Below are 12,178 nucleotides of genomic sequence, written 5' to 3'. Positions count from 1 at the left end.
TAGTTTCCAACTCAGGCTGTTATTTCAACAATGGGGAAAGTTGCATCCTACAGTTTGGACTCAATATATGACTTGAGGTTTAGGACTGAAAGAAGCAGCTTAATTATGAAATGACACTAGTTAGCATGGATTTACTAGACATTTCAGAAAACTGAATTTTAGAAGTTGTCTAAAGTCAGATTTATTTGCTGCCTTGCTTTGTTCAGCTTTCCTACATTCTAACAGACCACTGAGACAAGGTAAAGTTTCAAACTTATATTTTCTCCATAATATTTTAATTTGTTTATCCTGACTAGCCCTTTTTGGGAGGTATAATGATAGCCTTAGATGAGATTCCTACACAAACATTTAGAATAATGAAGCCAAATATGTTATTCCAATAATATATTGACTGTATTAGCAAAAACATGGAAGATAATTCTGGTGCAAATAATCCCAAGGGAAAAAAAAAAGTGTAGACCAGGACAAATTACTGGACATTCATGGATTACCCAATTTCTCAATGTGCTACTTCAATTTTCTGTGAATTCAAAGGTTGTGCAACATGGGCAGTGTCAGACCTCCAGCAGAAACACCCTCAATCATTACAGACATCCTGAGTTCCCTTGAAAAAGCCTCATCAGAAAAAAAAAAAAAAAAAAAACCAAGAAGAGGATCCTTGTGGAAACTTTGTTGTGACAAAGAAAAAGATGCTCAACTGGCCATCTGGAGGCATGAAATCAATGCTTCAAATCTTCTGTTTTCATAAATAGGTAATGAGCAACCCAACAGAAAGGTACAAGATGAACTAGAACCTATCTATTATTAGTTGATTATAACAAATATTCAGCACAACTGCACACACACTATTCAGAGACTTCATCAACTCTGACTTAACTGCACAGGGAAAAAAATTCATCCAGACTTGCCCAGTGGGTGGAGCAGGATGAGGGGGTTCTCTTTCAGTCAATTCAAGAAGTCAAGGAGTTTAGCAAATAAGGACATTTCCTTACTGGTTTAATAAAAAAATAAAAAGGTTATAGAAACTGAAAAAGATTTTCAGAAGAACACTTTGTGGGATGGGAAGGAATGCGTGAGGTAAAGCTTACGTGTAATGTGTCCCAAAAAATTTCAAGTCTCAGGGTAAAATTGCACCCTTGCAGATGAAATTGGAGTTGGAGTAAAATGGCAAAAAGGCATTCAGAAGTCTGGATTAAGACAGAAATCATGCTGTTTTTACAAGCACAGCAGGGACAAGCACAGTTTTTACAAGCACAGAAAGCCCTCCTCACACATAACTGAAATCCCACAACACTAAACCCAAATTAGGCATACTTAGATTGAGAGATTCCCATGACCCCTTAAATAAATTTTAATAAAGGAAATAAAGACCTGAATACCACAGTAAACTGGACAATGGTTAGCAGTGCACTGTGGGAATACATTGGCAAAAGAAAAAGAAGTATGAAAATAATATTTGACACGTTTCTTTCTCTGTTTGTCAAATGCAAGGATGACAGAGCTGGTCAGTCCAAAATAAAAAAAAAAAAAAAGAGAAGGTTTTAATTCTGCATTTTTGTGGCCTAGACAAACATCTTTATCCTGAGCAATGGGCTTGATCCCCATAGTACAGGCAAGGTAGACACTGCAATGGTTCCTACAGTAACTGGTTCCTACAGTAATTTCTGCCAAACTACAATGCTGCTTCAGCAGCCTTTTTAATTAAATGTCAAATTTTAGTTAAAGAATAAGGTGGGTGGCATACTTAAAAATATTCTGTAGCTTGACAAAGGGCAAGAGCACACCTTCATTAAAAAACTCTTTACATAATGCACATCCAAATCAATAGCGTGAAATCTGAGTTGTACATCAGGAATTTAAACAGTGAGGAGGCTTTTTTTTGTTTTTAAATTTGGATAACCGAACATAAAAATGAATATTGATAGTAGGCAATGGAGTTCAAGTTTGCCATATCAGCCATGAGCAATACTCAAAGGTAGAACAGACTTGAGGTACAAACAAGAGTCCAAACGGAGCCCAGGACAATTCTAACAGACCAAAGTACTAAGGGTGGATGTGGAAAAAAATAATTTTTTAAGTACATGGGATGAAAAAAACTTGCACTTCAAATGCTTCTTAACATTTTTTAAACCCCAAATAATGAGAAAACAGATCTCCATCTAGCCCCCTTCTTAAGTCTAAAAAATGTAAAATTGATGTAGACCAGTTTTCCACACGTAGTTAAACTACAATACTATTTTTCAAGTACAGCTTTTTAAAATAAAAAGTTTTTTTCCATTTATAAGGCTCACAGTTTTCTTTGCTCTAAAAGTGGCCATGTACCTGCCAATATCTCAGGGTGTAAGAAAGTGTTCCTATACATGTTTTAAGTAACTCAGTAGTGGCATTCTGTGACATTACACACTGCAAAAGCTATGCAACCAGTGCATATGGAAACTATGATGCCAGGAAATGAATCAAGGTACAAGGACTTTAATAGAAGCTGAACAGAAGCTAAACCTGCTACAAGTTTTTGCTCTGTATCAGCCAGCACAGCCCTCAAAGGAAAGTTTAAGTGTACACTGGGGCCTCATTGTGCTGGTTTCAGTATACAGAGACAGAGATTTAAGCAGCACCAACTCAAAAAGAGCTTAAGTGAATTGCAATGTGCCTTTTACACCGGCACAGAATTCACTCACTGCAGTTAAACTCTCCTTACATCACTGTAAAGACCCAATCCTGTCACCACAGACCCATGGCAATACTAAATCCCTGCTGGTAACAAATCAACAGAGCTGCAACAACTCCTCCTTTAGTGCACGTTCAGGAGCCAGCTTGGATCAACTACTGAACCTGAATTTGGAATTCCAAACTTACAGCGGCAAAGCACTAATTCCACAGAACTTCATCTCAGATCAAGAATACAGGAATTTGTAATGGAAACCAAACCTTTGAGCATCTTCCAGCATGAAGCTCCTCCTTGTTCCCTCAAATACTCTGTAATTTACCTTGGGAAGAATTTTGCCACGATAGTTCACGTGAACAAAGTTACTGTAAGCTTCTCCTCAAAGGAATCATGAATTGTCCCATTAAGTTATCAATCCAGAACCCAAGGGGAGTCATTTCAGACACTGAAAGATTTCACAAAGATCCACAACTGGGGCCAAAACCTGATATCAATAAGCTGCCTGAGAGGCCTCAAACCACCAGGATGCAAATTCAGTGACAGGTCAAATCACTTTGTGAAACCAAACATTCCTGCAACGTGGTTTCATTTCTCACATTGTTAATACACGCAGAAGTTTTTTTTTAACTGATTATCCAATTTCTTGAACTTAGGAATGCTGAGCTTCTGAAAAAACTCAGGGAAAGTATTCCAACAAGAACTACAGCTTATCTATAAGGAGCACAGTTTATCTTTGTGAAAGAAAAAAAAATTTTTTACTATTATTGTTGATTTATAAACAAACTCTTCTGGCATTTAAGAAAATGTCTATTGAAAATAACAAGCTGATGTTTTGTTTTCAGCTATAACCATATTTCAAGTATAACCATAAAATACAGCAACTTGATTACAGGCTCTTAAAATTAGACTGAGTATTCAAAACTGGTTAATTTAATCTGTAGTAAAATAGCTGTTAGCTTTAGCAGAAAATCCACTGGAAGCATTCTGCTCCTGCAGGCTTTTTTGCAGTCTAGTAAAAGAAAACTAGCTGCATAACACACAGAGATGTAAAGTGCAAACAGAATGATACTGCATTTCACCATGTTCTTGGAGGATCAATAATCCTGAAAGAGAAACTGCATTTCATGAAAAGAAATACAGGGAAGCAAACTGCTCATTTTTACAAGAACTCAGAAAACCAAATCAATGAGCTAAGGGACTGATTGGAACAAGGTAGCTTTAATAATGTGGTCAAACATCCTGTGAAACCTAGGCTGAAGTCTGAGTGATAAAGACTGAGAAATCTTTTTCTTACTGCTCTACAGTGAGTTCCACACCCTTTTCCTATACTGTCAGATCAAACCTGTACAGGGAGAAGCAAACTCTAAGAAAAAGGTAATGAATTGGAATGCCTGACACAGAGATGTAGTGGTGCAGCATGAAACTTTCTTGAGCAACTTAGAGTTGGTATTTTCACTCTTTTAAATCTACAATATAAAAAAATTGAGCCACTGCACAAACTGTGCTTGAACAGGGCCTATCAAGAAAGGCTCACAGAAATTACTTATAAGCTAATAAGGAAGTAGGTTATAGGTTCAAGGATTTTTATTACTACTACTATACCAATTTTCAAATTCACTAAATGAAGGAGTTATGTATATTTTTAACTCACGTATGCTACGCAGACAAGGTTTATGTGTCTAATGAAATGTTTCAGATAGTCCATATTCAGTCAAAACACATTTTATGCTTCATTTTACAAAAAAGAAGGTCAAAATAGGAGAGAAAATACAAGTTTAGTTATGTGGGTCCTTAAATACTTGAAATTGTCTTCCAGGTATATCACATGCATTCTGCAGGGTTCAAAAACTGCATCTAACAGTAATAGTTCTCTGCAAAAATGGATCAGAGAGAAGGGGTGAGAACAAAAAAAAAACAGGTGAAGGATAAGACACAGCATTTCATACTCAAGAGAACTACTGCCCAAGGGAATACATACTGATACAGAAGATTCTTATTAGTAAAAGAGTAAAAATGTGTTAATCCACTCTGGTCACACATACTGCAGACAAGAGGACTATGACACAACATGGCAGAAACCAAGTGTTCACTATCTTTCAAAGGTCAAAAACCATCCAGTTCACAAAGCATAGCCTTGGGCAGGAATGGTAATTGACTGCAGTTTGTACCTTTTTATGATGACATAGAATCATAAAATCTCTTCGGTTGGAAAAGGGACTTAAGACCATTGAGTCCAAGAGTCTACATCTCTTAAACACCTCCAGGAATGCTGACTCAGCCCTGGACAGCATGTTCCAAAGCCTGACAACCCTTTTGGTGAAGGAGTTTTACCTGGCATGCAATCTGTTACTTGATTAGCAGCTGTCTGAGAATGCCTTGCTAGGCTCAACACAGGTTAAATAAAAAGCTGAACCAGTCACAGTGCACACAGGAAGGGAGGAACACAACCTTAAGAGGAAATGGGAAACAAGCAGCAATAAACTAAAACTATCTAATTTTATAAATTTATATCTATCATTTAAAATATTGTTGATTGTTGTATCGACATTATTACTGATTGTAAGTTTCTAGTTTTACTACATATATCATTGAAGATCCATTTCCTTTAATAATTTGGAGCAAAGACTGTGAAACCCTTTGTAAGAAATGTAACCCTAATGTAAGAACACATTGATAATTTTATAAGTAAAAGGGAGACACAAAGATGTGAATTGCACAGGGACTCCAACTTGCACCTGATGTCTTGTGTTTTACATGTAAAAGATTGTGAACTTTTTTTTTTTTTTAAAAAAGTGGGGGAATCATTAGTATTGTATAATTTTTTTTTAGTTTTAAAAAAAAGAAAGAGGTTCAATTATATGTTATGCTTATGCTTTTGCTTTGTTTGCTTTCAGTAGTACAGATTTGTCAATTATCCAACTTAAAGTAAATGCTTAAGTAACTTTAGTTAATGTATTAAGTTTAAATGCCACATATCTGTCCAACATAACCCCAAAAAAACTCTTTTTCACTTGTTTAGCTATCCTTGTAGCTATATTGTTAATGTAAATCTGTGTGTGCTTTGCCATGATAGTTGTTTGTTATTGAATGAAGCAGGTGAGGTTTGCTTTGATAACCAGGTGAAAGGATCAGGGCTGGCCAAGACCCCCCTGAAATAGTCAAGGGCAAGACTGGGCTGGCCCCTGTGTTTGCCACCAAGAAGATTTTTAGCTGCACTGCTGGATGCAACCCAGTAGGCATTGAGCAGTGGGGACACATGCCATGCCACACTTTGATGAAAAGGATGACCTCCTTTGCTACCAGAGGGCCATCCAGGAGGAGAAAATAGGCCAAGTTGCCTATGATATGAGTCACAGAAAGGGAGAATTTGAATGGTTTGTTTGATGGATGGAATTTAGCATCATGGGTGACAAAGTTTTTTTGGTGCTAATCATGGTGTCTTGTTTCCTCCATGCATTTGATAAATGAGTAATAAGTCTGTTAAGGGAATCTATGGTTTTAAGAGGAGGGGGAAATGGAGTCAGTGAGCCAGGAGTCTCCCTGAATTCTTCAGAGAGATCAGAGTGCAGGGATTGAATTAAAGTCTTTGGATGGACTGAAGCATATCAATCCACTCACACATAAAATAGAGGTGTAAGTTTAAGTTTTGGGACGAGTGAGTCAGTAAGTTTCAGAATGAGCTTCAGTGTTTTTAGTGAGTGAAAGGTTCAGATGCCAGAGTAGAAGTGCAAATTCTAGTGAAGGCTGAAAAACATACTAATGTTTTCAGTGGAGGCTCCAGATGTGCAGTGTTTAGACACAAGAATATTGGTTACATTTTTCAGATAGAACAAGATAGGTTGCATGTGTAGTTTATACATATCCTAGTGTGTTAAGAAACTAGAATTCTAATAGGTTAAGAAGTGGTGGTCCAAGTTTGCATCCTAGTTGGTTGGAAAAATCCTATATAAGAGTATGTATTGGGGAGAGCTGGTGCTTTTTGCCATTTGCTTTTTCTATTTTGCTTTGCTTTGTTTGCCATGATCTTCAACACCCAAGAAGAAGACAGGAACTGCCACAGCAACATCAGCTTCGGGGACATTGGCAGGAGCAGCTTCTACTTCAGTTTGGGACTTTATACCAAAACTTAGCATGGATTTAATGTCTGTGACTGTGCTTTTTGAGACTGATGCTTTTGTTAAAGTCTTCAGCAACTATTAGCTGCTTTGCTCATTTAGAAGATCACCCAATGAAGTTTGGTGCCTAAGAGCACCAGAGGTCTAACCTCACAATTACCTAACTCTAACAAGAATGAAAAAAAAAGCTTTTAGGAATACATGTTATGTCAAAGGTTATATATAGAGAAATGTGCCAAACTACATGACCCGTGAGCAACAACCAATATAAGTAAAACCTGGTCCAGTCTGCTATTTGTAATCTAGGGAAATCCTTTTGTCTAAAGGACAAGGTCAAAAGAGATGGTTGATTGTTTCCAAAGATTACAGGATTTTATCAGGATATAAAAATCAGTAAGACAAATGTCAGCAGGTCAGACTAATAATCAAGGTTAAACAGTTTAGAATGCCTGTGGGATAAAGGAAAAACTACAGTTAGCTAAGAGGAATAAGAGGTCCTTGTGAGACTCAAAGTGCCAGGATCACAGGATTCTTAACTCATACAAACCATAAATAATAAATCAAATGAATCACAGCATTGACTTAAGCTTTCCTCGAAAAGAACTTGGTTTTTTAGAGTAGTGTAAGAGGGAATCCCTGTCCCTCAAAGTATTTCCTCTTTGTACTTTCACTGCAGTGTCTCCCTAGTACACAAGTTGCCACACATGTATGAAATCTCTTTAGCAGAAGTTTCTAAAAGAAAGAGTTGCATCATGGCCTAAGTGCTTGCACAGACCTTGAGCTTGAAGGATTGACCTGATTAAAGCAGACAAGACTTCTCCTTGTGGGAAGGTAAGAACAAAACCCCACAACTCATCTCAAGACAGCTGAACTACTCCAGCTTGAGAAAAGAAGGCTATCAACTCTGATAAAAGTCTGCATTGCCACAGAAAGCCTCTGCCTCACACCTGGAGGCTCTGTCAGTACTTGTGTTGTGAATTCTTCATCATTATGTGGCTACTCCTCAAACAAGATCCACTTTAGAGAGCCTATGTTGTTATCCAAAACCCTCCACTGAACTAGTCTGAGTTTGTATAAAACTCTACTCAGCCTCTCTTTGTAGCCATAAATGACAGTAACTCAGCAATTCACAGGAACAAGCAAGAAATAGTAAAAAAAGAAACAGGGTCAAAAGAATGGAAATCAAGCCACTGTGATCTGAGTGAAATTTATACCTCAGAGAAATTATACTTCCTTACATTATAGAGCTAAGCTCTTCAAGAAATTGAAATTAAATAGATAAGGAAGCCTTCAAAACTTCAATATTCTATGCCAATAATACAAAGTGTATAGAGGAAAACAAGAAGGTTTTGAGTGTGCAGGCATACAGAGGGTAGCAGATCCAAAATTCTACTTTTTCTTCTGAAGTACGGAAGGAAAAAAAGATTTGTTAGTTTTGGGTTTTGGTTTTTTTTTTTGTTTATGTGTGTATGTAGTATATGAAATACAGAGATGCACACATATAACTTTGCAAAAGTAGAGAGGAATAAAGGCTGACCTTATTCCACTCCAAACAGTTAAGAATTTTTTTGAAAATGAAGATGCAGTAATAGCAAAACTGCTTGATTCCTGAAAGAGTTTGCACTCATCAGATTCCCAGCTGATTAGCACTGTGCAGCATATTCATTTCCTCAGCAGATGCTTCCAGTGCTTTTCACCAAGAAATGCTGCTGGAGTACTCTGGTTCCAAAACAGGCTAAGCAGAAGAGTTCTGCAGACACTTTGGACACGATGTGATAAAAGTGATAATGCTATCAGAATCTGGAATTTTGGTATTCATCAGAGTATTTCTTTCATTCAGAGTATTTCTTCATCTACTTAAGACTGAGCAAACATGGTCAGACAATCTGTTGGCAAATAACCAATGGATCTCCCTTGGGACTGCTCTTCCTAACAAAAATCCTGAAATAATTCTCCCAATCTCTCATAAAACACCAAGTCTCCTTTAGATCTCAATCTTCTCCAAACATGAGCACTGCATTCACATAAGCCAACAAAACACCTACCACAAAGCTAATAATACCTGCTAGGGGCAGTTAATGTCAATGACTCCTGAATTTCCATTAAAATTTTGGAGCCAAGATGGGGATGAAACTGCACGCTAAGCTATTTTACTCAACAGAAGCAAAAGCAGACTGAACTTGTTAGATGACAGCAGCATTTAATGCCAAAAACATAACCCAGCAAATGAAAGAAAAAAAATAATAATTTCAAACTTGAAGGAAAGGGAGTGGTGCTAGTAAAATTCCAAGTATTATCTGAAGCACAGAAATTAACAATACAGAGCTTTCTTTTTCTTTTTTATACAAAGGAATAGAAGGCAATCTGGTTGGAGGGAGATGACTTAAAACTGGAGAGCAATTGTCTTTATTCTAAGTAATTTTAAGAATTCAGAACACTTCATTATTTTGCCAAATTCTATTTCATGAAGAGATTAAGGATTTTACATGATTTGCACCCAGTGTTGCTGGCTGCTACCCAAGTTTTAGGCAGTCTAGTTTGGGGAGCTTAGACAACCTGATCTTCTTATATTCAGCATTCAGTCACTTTGTCTTTCAGCATCTTTTCAGTCCAGGCTGTATAAGCTGCCTTCCTCCGGGACAGCAAGATGGATTTATCACCCAGAAAAGAGGAAGCATATGTTCTTATTTAATCCTTATTCTGTTCGTACAAAATAAATCCATAGTCTACATAAGAGCAACAGAAAACAGTCTGCATATTTTAAATCATGAAGAATAGACATTTCTTGCAGTAAACACACCACTCCACAGGCCATTTTAAGAGTAAACTACTCCCTATATCTCAGGCAAAGAACAGAAAGCATAAGTGAAAATACTTTGCATGCAATAAAACCACTAAGGAAAAAGGTGAAATGCTTTCCCCCTATTATTAGGCTCGGTACAACCAGCAGTAATTAGGTGAGCCGTGGGTGCTGCAGTAAGCAGTGTTTCTCATGGAGTACAGTCAGAGCCATTACACAGAGATCAAGAAGGAAAAAGGTAAATCACCCATTCAGACTAAATTGAACTTTGTATCCCCAGGCAAAATGGTTTCAATAATATAGAAACCAAGAACTAACCAGTTCCTCCTTTTTTCAAAGCTTTTTATGAAATGGCAAAATTATTCTGGAAGAACTGAGATCACCTCATTGATTTGGGAGCAAAGACAAACCCCCAGTCTGGAAACAACTTCAAACACTCCCCTCCTGAGGACAGAGATTAGCTGATGAGTACCAGCGACTCTCTCCACCCTACCGGCATTTTTACACACAAAGCTGTTTGCTGAGATAAAGCACTTGCACAGCACTAAGTCAAAATTCATTCCTGCATTTAGGATTATGAGTCACGCTGTTGAAAAAGCCATCACACTATTTCATGGGGACAAGGCGGCAGAGCTTTTTAGACAAATAGGACTGTATAATAACATGAATCTCAAGAGTGAGCCTTCATTTAAAGTGTTCTATTCTTGCTGCAGTTATCAAGAGAGATTGATGTAACAAGACCTAGGGCAAGAATTGAGAATTCATTTTCTCAGGTTTGCTGACCCCAATGCCAGAAGAAAAAATACACTCTCAAAAGATGAGACTGATATTGTACCATATCTGGAAAAGATGGAACCGACACACTCTTGACAGTGGGGAAAGCATCTAGCGAGATTTACTTCCTCAAAACCGAGTGACATTCGTTTTCCCCCTAAATATGCTAAAAAGTAACTTTGCATTAAACAAAAAACCAATACAATATTTGCTCGATGTAATGCAATCACATCAGGTCAGTGGTTTAAACAGAGAAATCCCTGCGATCAAACCACAGGGTGATGTTGATATGTCAGAAACACCGAAGCTGGCAAATAAAAATCACTGTTTATTCCAATCCAAACCTCAATGTACCTCCGGCAAAAAAAAATTTAAAAAATAAAATAAAAAGAAAAAAAGAAAAAAAAAGTAGTAGTAGTTATGGCAGCCCAAGGCACATTTGGCACCGAGATGACAGCTTTCAGGAACCTTTTTCTCAAATTCACTTCCTAGAGGTTTACAAAGCATTGGAGAAGAAACAAAACCAGCAAACCGGGTGGAACCGAGAGCTCGTAAATGGCATCGTAACGGGGAGATTTCAACAGACTCTCGCCCGAGACTCATCCTCCCTCCCGCGGCACCGCCGCCCGCGCTCCCGGACACCTCCGAGCGCCCGGGGCCGCCCCGTCCCCGCAGCCACCGCCCGGCCCGGCCGGCCCGGGGGGCCCCGCCGCTCCCCCGCCGCCGAAGGTCGTTCCGCAAGGTGACGGGGACAGCCGGGCCGCGGCCAGGACGGGCCCCGCCGCCCCGGGGCGGCCGCTCGGCGCTCCCCTCATCCCCGCATCCCTCCCGCTCCGCGCCCACCGCCGCGCCCGGGAAGGCGGGGGCGATGCCGCCGGGGTGAGGGGGGGCTGTTGGTGAGCGGGCCCCCCCGCTCGGCTGCAGCGACCCCCGCAGCGGGGCTGGGCGCGGCGGCGGAGCCCGGCTGGCCCCGCTCCCGGTGCCGCCTCACCTGTCCGGGCGGCGCGCAGGTCCCCGCGCCGGGCGGAGCGCGGCGCAGCGCCCATGGCCGAGCGCGGGCGGAGGCGCGGCCGCGCCGCCGGGGGACGGGCCAGGCGGGGGCGGGCGGCGCCGGGGAGCGTCTGCAAAGTGCCGGCCGCGCACGGGGGCGCAGCGCAGCGCGGCGCGGCGGGGCGGGGCGGGGCGGGGCGGGGGAGAGCGGAGGGCGGGGCGGGGCGGGGGAGCGAGCGCGCGCGGCCGGAAGCGCCCGTGACAGGGCGAGGCAGAGCGAGGGAGCGTCTGCAAAGTGCGTGCCCGGGCACGGAGCGCGCAGGGCCGGCCGTGAGGGGGAGCCGCCCGGGTGTGGGGGCAGACCCCGGGCAGCGGGCACGGGAGTGGGCACGGCCGCGGGTAGCGGGCACTGGGTACGGTCACAGCCGCAGCCCGGCCTGGTGAGTGCGCGGGGGCGGCTCCTCGGGCTCGTCCCCCCCCTGTGAGGGTTTCCCTCAGCAGAGGCGCCAGGCCGGGCGCGGAGCCCGCCGCTGGCAGCAGCGCGGCTTTGGCCGCTCTGAGCGGACGCCTTACACCCGCCAGCTCGTTTCCTAAGCATTAGGAACAGGTATTTGTGTCTGTTCAGCTGCTTAGGCTGTGTTTAAAACACGCTCTACACGCTACCAGAAGTTCGCTTCTGGGAGGCATTGGCGCAGAGGAGGCTGATGTGTTCTGCGAGGAGGAGATGCCTGTTCTGGGCTGTCTCTCCTTTAGCTCCGTTCAGCTCTGCTCCCCCAGCTGCATTACAGCTCGTAGGGGCTGGGTGACATCTCGTGGCCAATCCTGCTCTTCTCT

At 41.4% G+C, this 12,178-nt stretch overlaps 1 protein-coding gene across 1 annotated transcript in view; it reads right to left on the bottom strand.

The window, feature by feature from the left end:
- Positions 1-11,407, bottom strand: part of MGAT5 (alpha-1,6-mannosylglycoprotein 6-beta-N-acetylglucosaminyltransferase) — a 114,298-nt gene extending 102,891 nt beyond the window's left edge. Inside the window, exon 1 of the mRNA XM_033065089.1 lies at positions 11,346-11,407. The gene's annotated coding sequence lies outside the window, so the exon portion shown is untranslated. The remainder of the gene's footprint in view (positions 1-11,345) is intronic.
- Positions 11,408-12,178: the final 771 nt, after the last annotated feature.

This window comes from Catharus ustulatus, chromosome 7, assembly GCF_009819885.2.
Source record: "Catharus ustulatus isolate bCatUst1 chromosome 7, bCatUst1.pri.v2, whole genome shotgun sequence".
NCBI lineage: Eukaryota > Metazoa > Chordata > Aves > Passeriformes > Turdidae > Catharus > Catharus ustulatus.
The sequence above is the reverse complement of the archived record's forward strand: the minus strand, read 5'-3'. Positions and strand labels throughout refer to the sequence as shown.